Here is a 17,306-nt window from a genome sequence, read left to right as displayed (position 1 = left end):
TGTAAGATATATTGATTAGGGCCATGCAAGTTAAGGAAGGTAAGACTGTTGTTACAGTTAAAAGCTGCAGCCAGGGCAGCTAGCAGCTCAAATTTTTAAAATGAAAAACACTAACAAGACAAGTTGCAAAAGAATAAGGGGAAAAAAGTGGGACTTGGAAGACAGCAATTTAAGAATCATCCCACTCCAGAGACCACAAAGGCCAAGAATGCCCCCTCTGACAGACAATGACCATGCAAACACAGCGCTTTACCAGGGATGGTGAGCCTATTAAATGCCTAGCCTAGTACCTAATGTTTTTATTTCACATTAATTTTTATGCAGAATTGAAGGAGCATCAAGGGAGCTATAGGTCAGTAAGTTAATCTTTTATATGTGACAGGTAAATGTAAATAATATAATAAAAAATAGAATGAATCAATGGATAAATATTATGTTATGGGCAAGTCTCAGCAATTCTTTAGATTACAGACAGCTACAAACACAGCAGTTTACTTCAATGTTTAATAGATATTCAGCAAAGCTGCTCACCAAAAGCTTTTAAAGAAACAAAAGTGCTGTGAGAGAAGAAGGAAGGTCTGCTTGTGTACTGACAACTTGTCCAGAAATTAAGTGTGAGAATAAATAATCAGTTTTCTTAGTGGGGGAAGTAGTCTGAGAGGGATCTCTGATAGCCATTCTGTTATCTAACATTCATAAATGATGCTGAACAAGGGTTAAGTGAGCAACAGGTCAGAGATAATGCTAAATTACTTGTCACAGTAAACCCACTACCTCTGCACCCATATTTTCACACTACTTAACATTTCACCTATATAGCTGGCTACATTCTCAAAAGAACCCAAGATTTTGATGTGGTTTAAAACCAGTCAGCATTTTTCACATAAAACCAAGTTTTGACTGATAAGTGATCTTTTCTCCAAGGAGAAACTTTAATCAGAAAAATAAATATTGGTTTCTATTTCCTATTTTTCACAAAAATATTCTTCATGTCTTCAGTAGATTAACTTGTAAATACATTAAGATTAATGAAATGCTACAGCTGAATAATAAACAAATTAAAGCAATTTCATTTGGCATCCCAGCAGATGTTCCATTTTGTTAAAAAAAAAAAAAAAAAATTGCCTTGACAGAATAGCTAATAGTTGTTGCTGGGACCTGAGATATGGTAAACCTGAGTTTACAAAATTGTCTTTAGTTAGAGATATTTATGCAACTCTTAATACCTCACCTCAATAAATATTTCAACCTGTGTTCAGTGATACAAGGATGGACACACTAAAGCTCCCTTCAGATGGATGAAGATCCTCAGTTTCATTAGTATTGACCAGGCATTACCTAATGAAAGCTTTGGTGAAACTAGTGCAGTTCTGTCAAAAAAAAAAAAAAAAAAAAAATCGGCTATAGTTTATCTCTAGAAAATCAAATAGAAGCTGGTAAATGAAAGCATCTGAAAATTATTCACAAAGAAATTTTAAAAATAATTTAAAGCAAAGTAAAAAGGTGGAATCTAAGCAATGGGTTTGTTTTTATGCTTACAAAATTGCATCCTTTGGTTTTTACTACAGATTTGCTGTGTATTGTTCTCAACTATTCACAGCATACCTCAATTGTTGTTGACTTTAGAAAAGCATTTATCCTTGGAATTATTTGGAATATTTCTGCAGTTGGACTCAGTTTTAAAAAAACTAAGGTTTTCTAAATAATAATCAAAAAGTCCTAAGTTAGAGATAATTTGAGAGTCTTTGATTTAGTATTTGCATTTTACAAATGGAGAATAATACATGCACAGGAAAATTCAGGCATCAAGGCTGCTTTTGGATGAGTTGAAACTTTTGCTTAGTCCTATGATGCAAGATCAAGTTCTGAATTAGCGTTGTTTGTGAACTTCGTTAGTGACAACGCTTACAGATTTCACCAAAGGCAGGGGGAGGGTGGGTGAGAATGAGCAACAAGAAGAGCAGAAGGAATTGTGCTTCTTATTTTGGCTGTATTTTGGTCAGATTTGTCAGGGTGCCGTGAAGAATAACTAGGAGCTGGAACAAGGAGCTGGGAGAAATGGGAGCTCTGCAGGGCAGCACCTTACAGCCAGGGCATGTTCCATCACCTCCAGCAGGGTGCAGGAAGAAGGATCATTGCTTTAGACTTGCTGGCTACAGTCTTGCTATACTCCAAAGGATTTGGTTGACTGCCATTGCTGGAAGAGTGAGTTGCTGCCTTACGTTCAACCTGTAGTCTCTTGGAACTTCCACATCCTGTTCTGCAAGCATTTTTTGTGGAGCTGGCCCCTAATCTTTGTGTGTGTTTCTCCCATCCCAGGTGCAGGACTTTGCATTTGCCTTTATAGAACTTCATAAAGCTCCTGTCAGCCTGTTTCTTCAGTCTGTCAGGATACTACAACTGTGCTTTCCAGTATGGCTTCCTTCAACAAACTAGTGTCATCTATAAATATGTTAATAGTGCATTTGGTTTTATTATCCAGGCCCTTATTAAAGCTTTAAGCCTTCTCAGTGCCAGTGTCAACCCTTGAGGAACACCACTAGTGAGCAGCAGCTAAAAGTTACCAGTTAGACTTCATATCACTAACCACAACCACTTGAACTATGAGGTCTAGTTTTCCAGTCAACTGATAGTCTGCCTAGCCATCTAATATCAGAATTTACTAGTAGGCAGAATACCTCTGTAATAGGATAACTGGTCTCTATGTCCATGATATCCATCCTCTGCTTGCAATCTCTTCACATTCTTAACCAGGATATGGGCTTGAGACTGCAGAAATAAGGACAAGATAGTGATGGCATACCAAGCATACACAGTTGTATTTAATCTTTAAGCGCTTGTGTGTAACAGAAATACTACTGCCCTTTGTAATGGACTGTAGTATCTGCTTTTTTTTTGATCCAACACAATATAACTAAAGATAACCGATGAGAATATTGTGTATGATCAACATTTATGTGAGCTCAAAGCAGCTGGATAAACTAAAAAAAATGAAACTTTGCTCAGAGATGTTAAATATAAAACATTGCTTTTGGCTCAGGAAGTCCCTGAAACACGAATTGGTGGCAACTGGGAGAGGAAAGTAGCATTTCACACTTTTGTCCATTTCTATTTGAAAATGTTATGAATCACTGCAGGATACTGAGGTAGAAGGACCACCAGTCTGGCTTTCTGAGGCAATTGTGATTTTCTTTGTTTCTTTGTTGTTTTCCATGGTGTCTTGCCTTCTCCTCTAAATTTTAACGAGGATGGATGGAAGATGAAGGTCTTCATAATTCGTAACCTTTTATAATCTCAAGATGTACTTTTTACCTTACATTACTCTTCTTGCATCAGAGCATTTAGTGCCATAGTCATACAAATGTTTAAGTATTTTTAGAAGCATTCCCAAGTTATTTGTTATGATAAGCATGACCCCCCCCCAAAAAAAAAGCAACAAAAAAACAAACAACAAAAACTGCACGCTTAGAGAATCACTGTTAGCCATTCATGCTATGCATGGGTTTAAACTACTGGTTTTCCCCCCAGTCACCTGAGCTAATGAAATTTGAAAAAGTACAGATTTAGCACTTCATTTTACCTGTTTTTCTAGTTTATCCCTAATACTGTGTCAGTAATCTTTAATGCTATTTTTATTTTCAGTTCGCATCTTCTTTTTCTCATGAATTTTTATTTGTCTAAACAGTTGTTTAAATGGTGAAATTAATAGATTTTATGAAAGAAAAAATAATAGATCAAATGATATGATATCCTTTTTTATGTAGCACATACAGCTTATTCCAATTATTCCTATTTTGAGACACATAGCTTCTTTGGCACTACTGCATTTCCCAGAAAGGCATCAAGCACTGATGCAATGATTTCAAGGGAATAATTTACACATTTTGGAGATTCCAGTGTTTCAGTATTCTTTATTTTCTGAATATGTGCCTTTTGTCTATTATTGCCTGCCTTTGTATTTCCATTACTCCTTCATATGCCTGATTGTCTAGTAATTATAATAAATAAAAGTGCAACATTCATGCAGGGAAATGCAGCATTTGTAGAATTACATGCTTTCTACCCAGAAATGTCTCCTAAATCAATACAGCCAGAAAAACAAAGCTAAAAACTCATATTTTATATTTTTCTGTTGAAAGACAAACCAGGGATGTAAGCTCCAATATCAGCATGGTTAAAGGAATAACCCCTACAATCTCACGCTCATGCCATTTGTGTTGTTTGCACATAGCATGCTTTCTGAATCCCACACCTGGCAAGGACAACACTACTTGAAACCCAGGACTCACACCATGGGGACTAATAATGTTTGATCTCTGCAATGTAGACCGTGTTTCTGTACAACAAGATAAAAATAGCAGAGGCCATCTCAGCTGCCATGGGAAGTAGCTCACAATGGCTTCCCCTGCTGTTAGCTGTCCTTGTTAGAAACACCCCTGATGCTGTCTCCCAGACTGAGAAACATTGCTGTGCTGCACTGGGACTACAGGCAGTACCAGTCCTGCATCTGTAATTGCATGGGACAGAGTTTTTATCTCTCAGTTGCTTCATTCTAATTCCTCACTGTGACAGATTACACAGTTAGGAACCATTTGTGAGTACATCTGAAATACTTCCATTGCATCTGGAAACATGAATATTTGACATTGTGTTTTGAGAGAAATAAAACCTATGTTATTCCTGGCAAGTTCTTGCTCGTTATATTTATTGTGTGAGGATCCATTTTGTTCAAATTAGCTAAGATAAATCACAAATGTTTCAGTCTTTCAAAAGGTTGTCTTCTATTTTAAGCTTAAACACAGAATTTACAAAATTGTGACTTGGGCAACCATTCAGGACTTCAAGCATTACATCTCATAATTTTTATCCCCTACTAGTGCTAAGCAGCACTGGAGGTGACCATGAACCAGCATGTTCATAGTGGCAATTAAGGCCAACAGTGTCCTGAGCTGCATCAGGAAGAACATTTCCAGCATTTCAAGGGCGATTCTTTCCCTCTACTCAGCACTGGTGAGGCAACATCTGGACTGCTGAGTCCAGTTCTGATTTTCCCAATACAGGAGAGATATGGATTTATTGGGATAAGTTCAGTGGAGGGCACAAAAATTATTATGGAACTGAAGCATCTCTTATATAAGGAGAGGCTGAAAGAGCTGCTGAAAAGATAGCTCAAGAGGGATCTCATTAATGTATATGAATACCTGATAGGAAGAAATGAAGATACAGCCAGGCTCTTTTCAGTGGTGCCCAGTGACAGGACAGAAGGCATGAGATTGTGTCTGAACACAGGAAAACTTTTTTACTGTGAGAGTGGTCAGCCACTGGAACAGGTTGCCTTAGAGAAGCTGTGGAGTCTGCATTTCTGAAAAAAATTCAAAATCTGACTTACACTTTTTTCTGGGGCAGCCTACTTTAGCTGACCCTCCTTTAAGCAGTGAGTTTGGAGTAGCTGATCTCAGGAAGATCTTTCCAGCTTAACAATTCTGTGATCCTGTGATCTCAGCACTATTAAGCACCCAGTGAGAGGGTATTTGTATCTCTGCTGAAAACCTGTTGTTTGATAACCTTTTATTCCTAGTGTCTTCCTTCTGATGACTAAAACTGCTGGCCATCTCTGTGGGAATAAGATATCTTTAAGAATTCTTCACTTTCTTCTTAGAGGAGATTCCTTACCTGATTTCCCTTTTGCTCTGACCCATGTATCTCTGTTCAGACTTGTTCATCACCTTTTCCTTCCAGTCTCCCATTGCCCATGTCATACTTGCACCTCAATTATGAGTTCATATTTGCTTCATCATGAAGGGTCACACGTGGTCACAGACTGTCTAGAGTCCACTAGAGTCTATGTTATATAAATAATTACCACATATAATTACTTGCATGGTACACTGATGCCATCCTTTAGTTTCTTTTTAAAAAGCATTCAGCATTTTAAAGCAAAATTGAGTATTTTTATTAATTCATTCTTTATAAATCAATTTAATCATAATTTACCTCATAATTTGATTTGAAAAAACACTTCAGAGAAGCTTATTTCTGTGTGATGAATCTGATAATATTTAAAACAATTTGAGATGTTTTGAAATAGTTAGGTCTTAATGTCCATACTTTTCCGTGAATTTTGATGGATGTACAATAGAATTACCAAAATACATGTATCTTTCAGATTTGTTATTTCATAGGATTAGCAATTTTTTTTTTTTATATTTAGCTTGGAACACTGAGAAAGCTCAACCATATTCAAAATGACAATTAGAGAAACATTAACAAACCCCTCTAACATGTCATAAAGTCATAAAAGCAGGAGAAGCACTTATTGTGCATTATTAACGCAGTTCTCCAGGTTAAACTAATCGTATTCATATACTGTATTACATTATCCAAAGTTCTCAAATTAACCACAAGTAATTTAATATACTTGAGTCATATGTCTACAAGCATTGCCAAAATCCATTTGTTAAATTTGCATTTTCTTCACTGAATTTGGGGTTGAAAAGGGCAATATAATAGAAATAGACTTTAGAATAAAATCTTCCTTTGGAATGTCAAGTAGATACAAACCAGAGATAACATCCTGTCTCTGTATTTTAGATGATGAATTCAAAAGCATGGTGCTGTAACAGGGCAAAAGTACTCAGATCACTGATGAAAGAGTTCATGTCAAAAGGCTTACTCAAACCTTACAGGCACTGACCTGCGGTGACAGCAGTTATCATCAGCTCTTGCTGTACCTTGCAGGATGGAATAGAAGAGATCCTTCCTCTTAGCAGAACTTCATCATCATTTTACAGCATCCCAAGGGAACATATTACTTGCTATCAGCACTTGGGCATACAGCCTGTGTGTTTGGCAATATGTCACTGAGAAGCAGATATCTAATTAGGTAAAAAGAGTTCATGTTAAAAAAAAATATTTAAGAATATTTTAAGAACTATATAGCTATATATGTCTCTTCCATACCTTTATCAGCATTAGACCTACCAAGATGGAAAAGACAGAAAAACAGAGAATCATTCAGGTTGGAAGGGAACTCTTGGTAGGTTCAACCCTGCAGCTCAATACATCTATTAATATAACAGCCACAGTGGTCGTTATTTCTTCACAACTCCAACCCTCTCACACCATTTTCTTCATTTTTGTAATTATGACTGTGTAGTCCTCCAGTATGGTCAATTTATAATCCATTATCACCCAATATTTACCTTTTTTCACATTGATGTCATCCCTTACATACTGAATACAATCCTTATGTCAGCTTTTAATCTCTACTTGTTTCCATTTAAATCCTTCTCAAAGATCTGTAATGTCTACCAGAATATTATATAGCAAATTTTAGACAGCTGAATAAATTTCTGAGATACCTTCTTTCTTCTTTCCTGAGCTTAGAAGTCAAAAGCGGAAAAAAAGACCTCAATATGTTGCAAAGAAAACTAAGATGCCCTTATGTTGTTTCACCTACCTGAATATTTCTTGTGGTCATCCTTGCTGGATTCCTGCTTCAAAAGAGCCTTAATTTTTTGATAAACATGAAATGAACTTTCAGTTCATCTGACTACTGCTCACACAAGGTAGAATTCCACAAAAGTTGTTTGTAAATATTACCAAAAGTAATAAGTACAGTGCATTTCCATCCAATAACATGTGATCAATAGCTCATACTAAAATGGGAGGTTATATTCTACAAAAGCTGCATTAGATACCATTCATCTTGAAACTGATTTTACGCCCAGTTAGCACATGATTGGCTGATAAAAGAAAGGTTAATAATGATATCCTTCAGTTTTGTATGCTGTTAAAGACAAGTTGATAAGGAAGCTCCAAGACTTCCTTGAGGGAATTGCTTCAGGCTACTGATTCTGTCTCAGAACATGATATTTAATCTTCTGTTTAAACCATATTTTTTCACTAAAGGAAAATTTTTCTGTTTATACATTAATAAAAGATTTGACACAAGTGACACAGGTGTACAAGAACATTTTTGATTATCTGCAGTATAGTTCATCCTAAAGTGGGACTCAAACAAGAGGATAAGACATAAAATCAGGTCACTTCAAGTGGAATTAACCTGATGAAAGGTAAATGTCTACATTTAGATAGTCATCTGAGTTTTCATTACTTCAGAAAGTAATAGGCACTTCCTAAAACTCTTCTCACACTAATACAGATGTCTAAAATGGACCAGAAAAACAGCACTGAAAGTGTGCTTGTTTCTTTGCATTTTTACTAGGTTAGATATAGATGAAATGTTACCCAAATTAGGTTAGATCATTCTGCTGTATGAGATTCTTTTCTGGTCAAAATTATCTTAAAATCCAGGATCACAGTTGGTGCTTCATAAGGTTTCTCTATTCATTTTAGGGCTCATGTAACTTTTGAAACAACAAAATCTTTGAATTCAACTCATGAATTCTCCTACTGGAATTTGACTTACATGCTAGTGAAATAAAAGACACTTTGCCTGTGCTTACACTACTAAAATAAAGCACAGCTTGAGCATTGGCTCACACTGTCCATATGTCTTGAATTCTAATTTTGCTTTTTGTCACTGCCTTAACATATGGCAACACTTCCCTGGACAGAAACTACACAGCACTTTTTAGGTATTGTTCCAAATAAGTATTTTGAAGGTGTTATCATTTGGTATGGTGAAGAAACATGTTTAGGCATGTAAGCATGAGCAGAGCTATGTCAGACACAGAGCCAAGGAACAATCCCTACTCTGCTTCATTTACTTAAAGCTGGTTCCCCTAAAGTAATAGTAACTTTACTACTGCTTTATCAAAGGATTTTCCTTTTATCTTTTTATCATAAATATGTGCAAATCTTGGTTTCTGTGAGAATTGTACAGTGAAAACCAAAGGCGTGCTCTAATTGTACGTATTGGAACAAGGGGAGCTTCTCTTTACTTACACGCTCAGCTGATATAAAATAGTTCATGTAATGTCTGTACCATGAAAATACAACAATGTCAGGGAAGCCTTTCCTTGTGCATTCTTGTTCATTATATATAAGTATTTGTCATTTTGGGGTTTATGGGGAAAACAAAAAAAAGACTGAAACCAGATATGTTTCAAAGTATTGCAGGGCAGATCTTGACTTTTTTAGACTATGTTCCTATTATATGCCCTCTCAAGTCATTCTCACTACATGAGAAAAAGCCCAAGGATTCAAATGCTCTAAACATCCACTCAAAAGATCTATATGAAATTTGTATTGTATTTAACAAACCCAGAGTAGCAAGCATATTAGTTTCAAATCTGTTTAGGTGGGTGAAGTTCTGGCACCTGTAGAACTGTTTAGAATATTTAAAAATCCCTTCTATTCAGAACTAAAGTACAAGTGCATCACAGTAACTGATTAAAATCCCAGCCTTCTAGAAAAGAAAATTCTTCAGAAGGGCTAAATTTTATTTTTTAGTTCTGAGTTCAGTGAAAAACACCTCTTTGCTCTCCTCTGACAACCATTTCAGGTTCAGGTTCATTCTTTTTGGGTCACAAATAGTTAAGAACTGTTTCCCTGCTTAAGTCTGAACAGGGCTTTCTAATAGTTTTGCTAAGCATTCACACAGTTAGAACTGTCCCACAGTAAAGCAGAACTAAATTTTGAGAGGGCAGCAGTGATCTTAAAAAGGATCTGAAAGGGAGAAAACTCTACATGATCTACTTGGAAGCCATGGATAGACCGTAAAATATTAATGTGGACACAGCATTAATATTTAAGTTCTAAAGATACAATTGTAAGTCATTCTGAGTAAAAGCTAGCATGAACTAGAGAGTTTCACAACTGAAAAGAGCTTCGATAACACTTGTCATAACTAGAACTGATGAGTAAAAAAACGCTGGATACTTTGTTAGAAATTGCTGGCATATCAAAGTAGTTGGAGAAATTTTAAAAAGCAAAATTCAGATAGTTGGGGAACAGTTCATGGCATTGTCTCATACACACATATGTATAAACCTATAACAAATACATGTACAGACGTTTCATAAAAATGTAATAGTATTAATAAGAATCTTGTTAATAGACTGGCAGTGGGTCTGCTACTGAGAATGGTTTTAACATAATGTTAACATAAGGTAAAGCCAAAGCCTTCTGGTCTTTTGGGTCATGTTTTGTACAGCAGCATTACAATCCTCCTATAACGTGAGAATTACTGAAGCAGACTGCAGGCCACTAGTAAGTAGTAGACGGCAAGGAAAACACTATACCATATACAGTGGAGGTAAACTTTTACAAGTGTGTGATCTGGGAAATTTACATAATGGAGTCATGTAGCAATCAGTTAAGACATTTATTTTTATTTTTTTTTCCATTTTTTTAATCCCAAAGAAAAAAATTAAAAAATACAGGCACTGAAAAAGTTTTATTGTTTCTCTATGTTAATGGAAAGTTAGCAAGGACAACCAGGTAATTCAAGACCATTCAAGGCTGGTCTGAGTCCCAGACAAAATAATAAAAAAAGAGCTAGGAGATTTAATTAGTAAAGAATTAAAGGATTAAATTATAGCTAATGCTAATCAATCATAGTTTTGCAGAAAATATATCTTGTTAAACAAACTCAATTCCCTTCTTTCAAATTACAAATGTATTTGCTAATGATAACTGCACTGATTAAAGAGCTTTCTGTAAGGTATTCATGACAAAGTACTGTATATTATTTGGAATAAAGATTAGCAGTATTTGAAATCAGTGATATAAGGATTAAATGGAATATAAACCAGGTGACTTCTCAGGAAGCTGATGATAGTTGAAATACATCTTTTAATGGGAATTTCTATGGACATCCCACAGGCATGGTAACTTCCAACATTGTTCAATATTTAATAGTTGAACTAGAAGTAAACACAAAATCACTGCCAGCAAAATGTGCAGATAAAAAGACTGAATGAAAGATATATGATGAGGATATATAAGCTGTGGAGAACCAAGCCAGTTCAAGCAAAAAAGAATTCAATAATCAAATTCTGGATCCTACATCTGTGAATAAGAAATGTAGACCATATCCATAGACTTAAGATACCATAACTTGCAAAGCAAGTCCGTACTGATACATCAGGCTGTAAAAAAACGTAAGCAAAAGCATACTAAACTGTGTAAAAGGGAAGAATTAACATGATTCTTGGCTGTCTGAACAGTGAAGTAGTACACAGGATGCAAGGATATGCTACCACAGTCTTGAAACATTCTGCACTTTTGTCACATTTGTGAAAAGACATTAAAATATTAGAAAGGGATAAATAAAATGCCACAAAAGCACACAAGGTTTGTAGGAAATGCTGCAGATGCATTCAAGCACCCTATTTTAGTGGAAACAAGACTGGAAGATGGGTGGGTTACAGTGACTCAGTGTCATCACAGAGAGAAAATACAAGTACTGTCAGGGTCCTGAGTTGCACGAAGAAAGGAATATCAAGAACCAGTAGGTGGATAGTAAAGCTGGCCTCCTTCAAACTGGAAATCAAATACATCACTTAAAAAGTGAAAACAATCCTTTTAAAAGAATAGCATCTCTTTAAAGAATTTTTAAGAATTAAAAGAATTAAAAGAATGCGTCTCTTTATGTCTTCATGTATATCTTCACATCAAATCAGGCCACAGGTCTTGACAAAAGTTGTTATGAGAATGAAGAAGCCTGCAATAGGAAAAATATTAGATAACCTAAGAACATCATCCCATCCCAAAAATCTACAAATTTCTTGCAAAAGCACACTCTGATAGCTGCAGCTTCTAGTAATAAAACTGTATTTTTGCATATATGTCTTTAGCTTAAGAGGCATTTTCTACAGTTATTTTAAGCATTCCTTCTCACAGAAGTTGTAAGTACAATGGAAATGTTCATGTATTTAAAGTTTTCTTCATTCTCTGCCTGATTTTGAGGTCAGATACTGTAGAAGCAGCTGCTACAAATTAAATTTCTCTAATTTGTATGGAGAGATATGAACAGAAAACTTGTGGCACTTATCCCAGACCAAGAGATCAGCCAAGCTATTTGGAACAGGAGTAATTGCTTTTTCTTAGTGAGATGTCAAACCTTGTAAAACAGCAGACACAGGAGGTCTATTCATTTTTCCATACAGAAGATATTAGCACAGATAGTTTCTGTTAGTACCAACAAAACAAGCAGGTAGACCTTCCACATACTGTATTTATGGGATTATGAAGTACCCTGTTGGTTTTGCATTCAATGATAGCTTTTTCTTTCAGATTTTTTCTTTAGTTGGTACACACAGGAGTCTTTGGATGTAGTTACTAAACACAGCATAGCCCTCTATCTCATTTTAATGGTTTTGGTTGTGTAATTAAACACACCTCAGACTTGCTGCTAATGTAGTTGAAATACAGAAACAACTCTTGCACTTAGAGTAATGAATATAATTTCCCATTCTATCCTACTTCTACAGTAATGTATTAAATTTTTGCCTTTTTAAAATTATTTTATTTTGTTTTATCTGGAAAAAGACATCTCAGTAGTTACCTGCTACTCTTTTGCTAGAACAAATTTAACTCCTCACTGAGGTTCTATGATTTTCATTTATTATAGCGATGCAGTGTCAGTTAACAGACAAAACTATTCCATTGCCACTTATCACTGAGGCAATTTAGGTAACTGCTCTGAGTAGGGTTACTGTTATCTGTCAACTGTCACTACTTGTTTACCTTATTTTAAAATACACTTATGCTGACCTCTGTTTATTCATACCTGTGTTTTGGGAAGCTACATTGAGGTGCTTATATCTAGAAGTAATGATGTGGTATTTTGCCCCTTTAACAATTTTAGAACTCATTATCTTGTCATGAAAGCTCTGAGAAGGAGCACCATACAGAAGAGATTTTATTCTTTTCTCCCAATATGTTGAGACTTGCATAATGGACTAGGTGCTAAAAGCTAGAAGAACTTTTTTCTATTTAGTTATTTTGTTTCTGTAATTATCTGAATACCGAAAAAGAATGTTAGAAAATGTGGGCATCAAAGAACACTATGATTCACGTGAAATAGCTTCAACTGATGGCTGTAAAGCAAACCTTAACTACTATAGTGCCATGTAAAGCATTAAGAAGCTGGTGAGATTTAAATGCTGAAACATGGTGAATAATACAGTATTTCCACTGAGGAATCACCATAGAAGAATCGCATACAATAGCTTTATGCAGTAGATCTCAGCATCCAACATTTGAAGGTGTGAGTCCAAAACCTTCCATGTCCAAAACCAACCTGCAAGCATCTTCTGATACCACAGCATGGACTTTATGAGCAAAAGTCCATGTGAAGTTGTGACTGATCAGCTCAGCCGATCACTCTTTCTTTCGTCATCATGAATTGTGAGACTTCTAGACACCAGTCCATATGGTTAATCAGCATAGCTTTCATAAAGATTATAATTAGAATAGTTGAGTTGGAATAGTGGGAAGTGACCTACAATGATCACCTACTTCAACTGCCTGACCACTGCAGGGCTGAACAAAAGTTAAAGCATATTATTAAGGGCATTGTTCAAATGCCTCTTAAACACTGACAGGTTTGGGGCATCGACCACATTGTCTTTTCACTTAGTAGAAAAAGTTTTTACAGTAAGAACGCTAATTCACTGGAACATTCCCAGGGATGTGGCAGCATCCGCACCACTGGAGGTTTTCAAGATGCAGTTAGGCAGTGTGATAGAGAATCATCTAGGCTCTTTTTCCCATGAAAGGTTTGACCAGATGATCCCTTGATATCCCTTCCAGCCTGGGCTATTCTGTGTGTTTCAGCTGGATCTGTGGAGATGCATATAACTTCCATCAATGCAAGACAGAGTAAGGAAGAGAAGAGGAAAACAAGTTTTTGCAGGGAAGCTCTTCATTAATCATACAAGTCATGTATTTGGGTGTTCCAGAGGGTGATACAATATACCTTATTTGGGTTTGAAACAAACTCTTTCTTTCTGGCCTTTTTTTATCATGCAGCAATGTCCAATTAAAAAAGGACAGGGTTTCATCTCATAATTCTTTATTAGAAAAGAATCTTTGAGCCAGTCAGATGGTATCTATCTCTTCTTTTTTGGGATTTATTTTATTTAAGGCCTGCAGTGAGCTAATGACTTTAGACTAGGAAAGATAAGCTCACAAGCTTTTCTACAGTCTCTGAAGGAAAATTAGTACTTTTTGGTTAATTCAGGACAGGATCCCAACTTCACTGCAATCAGTCATCTTAGGAAAAGCCTGTTGAGAAATCTGAATGAACTCAACCTCTCTCAAGCAAAGGTAGCTCTGTGAAGTCCTCCCTCTACTTCCCCCTAGATAATAGGCTGATCTCCCAGTTAAAAATCTAGACATCCCGTCGTCTTTATAAAAGAAGTACAGCACAGCTTATCTTCCTGCTCCTCTGTTGGATGCCTAACGATACATAAGACCAATTTGGTCTCAAAATAAAAAAGCAGTAAAAATACTGGAGGGTTAATTTTTTACCCTGTATGTTTTGATGCTTCATAGGATTTTAATAATGAACAAAACTTCAAGGAATAAAATGTCCTTTTGTACTCTACAGAAAACACTAAACCTGGCATTCCGACTCACTGGGTTAGAAAAGGACACTTTTTGTCATCAAGGGTGTGTACTGTCTCTACTTTCCACTGCTTGGTCATTGCTTGGTTTCACTTTTCTACTTTAGATTTGTTGTCTTCTGTTTCTACTGTTAAGTGTAGCAGACTGCCTAAAGAAAGAAAAAAAGGGCACAGGAGAAATACTTCCTTTTACCTTGAATCATTGTTTTAAATCATGTACTTGTTTTATTGTCATAAAACTTCAAACAATAATTCTGAACATTATTTCTAGGCCAACATTGGAATCAAGAAACGGTTCACTAAGAGAACAGCAGAGGTAACAGGGAATTTTTCCCAAAGCTGATCCAATATAAATTGGTACGTACAGGAAAATTGTGCTTGATCAGCAGCCATATTCTACTGTAGTGAATACCAACTTCTAACAGTCTTTTGATCATAGCAAACCTTGTTATTTCCTCCCAGCAGACTATTCTTCACCATTGCTGCATTTCATAATCAAAATAGCTTAGTGATTAAAGGGAGCTATTTTCAATTCCGATATACAGAAGTTTTTACTGCTCATGAAAGAAGCAGCATTAATTGTTGCACAATTTTTTCCTGCTGAAAGAGTACTCTGAGCAGAGAGGAAGGGGTTATTTTTTGTCTAACACTTTTTGTAGGGACAGTACTAGCACGTCTGTCACTATGCTAGAGACAGGCTAAAAACATGCAGTTTGCATACGCAAAAATTGTTCAAAGTACCATATTTCCCATTAAACTCACCTTGCTTGACACCATCAGTAGCAGATGGAAAAAGCACTAGATATTTTGTTCTCATATGCTGTTTCTTCATTACAAACACCAGGCTCTCAACATTTCCATCTTAATTTTCTGTTTGTGTTTTCTTGATAGTAAATACAAGATGACAACCATTCTAAAGAGTGTTTCCTGGCTTGACATCAACTTTGACTGCTTAATGAAAGCTTGTAATACTCTCACAAAAAAACAAAGTTAAAACTTCTACTGTAACAGATCACTCAAGATGTATGAACTAGAGGGTTGGCAATAAAGTTTGATTAAAGGTAAGATGATGCTATAAAGCAAAAGAAACAGCAGACTGCATGTCAGGAAGTTGATACTTAATCTAGAGTATAAAACTAGAATTTACTCTTGAGTTAAATGTTTCAAGAATCATTCATGACTACGTTAAGCAAGTTATGCAAAGCAGAGAGTGCAGGGTACAGTTTTGCAAATGAACTTTTACCGCTGATTTCCAGGGCTAAAAAAAAACATGATAGTAGCAAATCCTATGTAGTTAAAATGGCAGTTCCTCTATGTTCTCCTAACGAATTGTCATTTGTATCTTTCTCTGGATGGCATTTAACAAACACTGATTCTAACCTGAAACCATCAAAAGGTATTTTTATTGCCTAAGGTATTTGTCCCCTGGACCTTAAAAAAAGAAAAAAGTCAGAAACACTACAAGGTAGAACTGCCATTTTCTTCAGTCCCAATTAATCCACATCAATGGACAGAAATCAATTTGCCATTAAATGCCATAGAAATAAACATAATTGAATTATTTTTCATCTTCAAATGGTAAAATAGGCAGGAAACAAGCTCTTTTGCTCTTGCAGGTTGTGCTGCTATAGCCCCATGAGATTTGGCTGTGCCTGGAGAACACTGCTGCTAAAAAGTCATTGTGTGGACATCTCCAGTTACCACAAAATATCTCTGACACTTGGGAATCTCAAAGACTGAAGGAGGATGGGACACATTGAAATCTTTAAATTTTGCAACAGCACAGACAGTTCCAAGGAGTTCAGCTGGCTTCTGGCCCTTGCTTATCCCAACAGTCTTCACAAACTCATAAGTACAAGAACTCTCATGATGACATTCCTTGGCAGAAATAATCACTCTTGAAAAAAAAATGCCTTAACACACAAAAAAAGGATGGAGAAGAAGTCACAGGGGAAATGCACTGATTTGTTCTGCTCTTTTCAAATATTTAATTAAAATAATAGTATTTTAAAATTTATTTTGTATTATTTTTAATGTAGATTGGATATTTTATAATAGCAAAAAAAACCCAGGTATTTAGTGTTTACTCATTTGCTGTGTCCGTTTTCTGCTGCAAGATCCCACATTAATTGTGCCAAAAAGAAATTAAAGAAAAGGGAGATCAACTTGATCAGGTTCTAAAATCTGCCATTGGCTATCTACAGGTTAGGTATGTTTTATGTTTTACTTTTGTGATATTTTTATAAAGCAAGCACACTTCCTTTTGGCACAGATTCTGCTAAGGTAAATAAAACAGATTTTCTCTTACAATATCTTGGTTGATGATAATAAATTTTACTTCGTCCCCCCCCACCCCCCCCGAGTTCCACAGTAGCTCACAGAGTCCTTTACAACAGCCTGAAAGGTCGGTTCTGTTATCTCGTGGCAACAAGCACATGTGACAAACCATAAAGATACATTTTAATTTAATACACCTAGATCTTTCTCCCTCCCCAACAATTCTAGCTGGCAATTTCCCAGTTTACAACAGGGTTTTTCTTCTTTGCCCTAATATTCCTTATATTGATGATCTTCTGATCTGCTCTATTATATTTCATCCCGTTTCTGTTAATTCAGTGCCAGCAGTACCCCAAGTGTCTTCTTTTGTGGTGTAGACATAAGCGAGCCCTAGATATGCCCACTTCTAGGTCGGACCTGATTCAGGTTTGACACATTCACATACTAGCCACTGATAAGGAAACTAATGACACTGCTATGGAAGCCATA

The sequence above is a fragment of the Pezoporus occidentalis genome, unplaced genomic scaffold (assembly GCF_034315485.1).
Source record: "Pezoporus occidentalis ecotype Australia unplaced genomic scaffold, CSIRO_AGI_Poc_V1 ctg185, whole genome shotgun sequence".
Taxonomy (NCBI): Eukaryota; Metazoa; Chordata; class Aves; order Psittaciformes; family Psittacidae; genus Pezoporus; species Pezoporus occidentalis.
Note: the sequence above shows the minus strand (reverse complement) of the source record.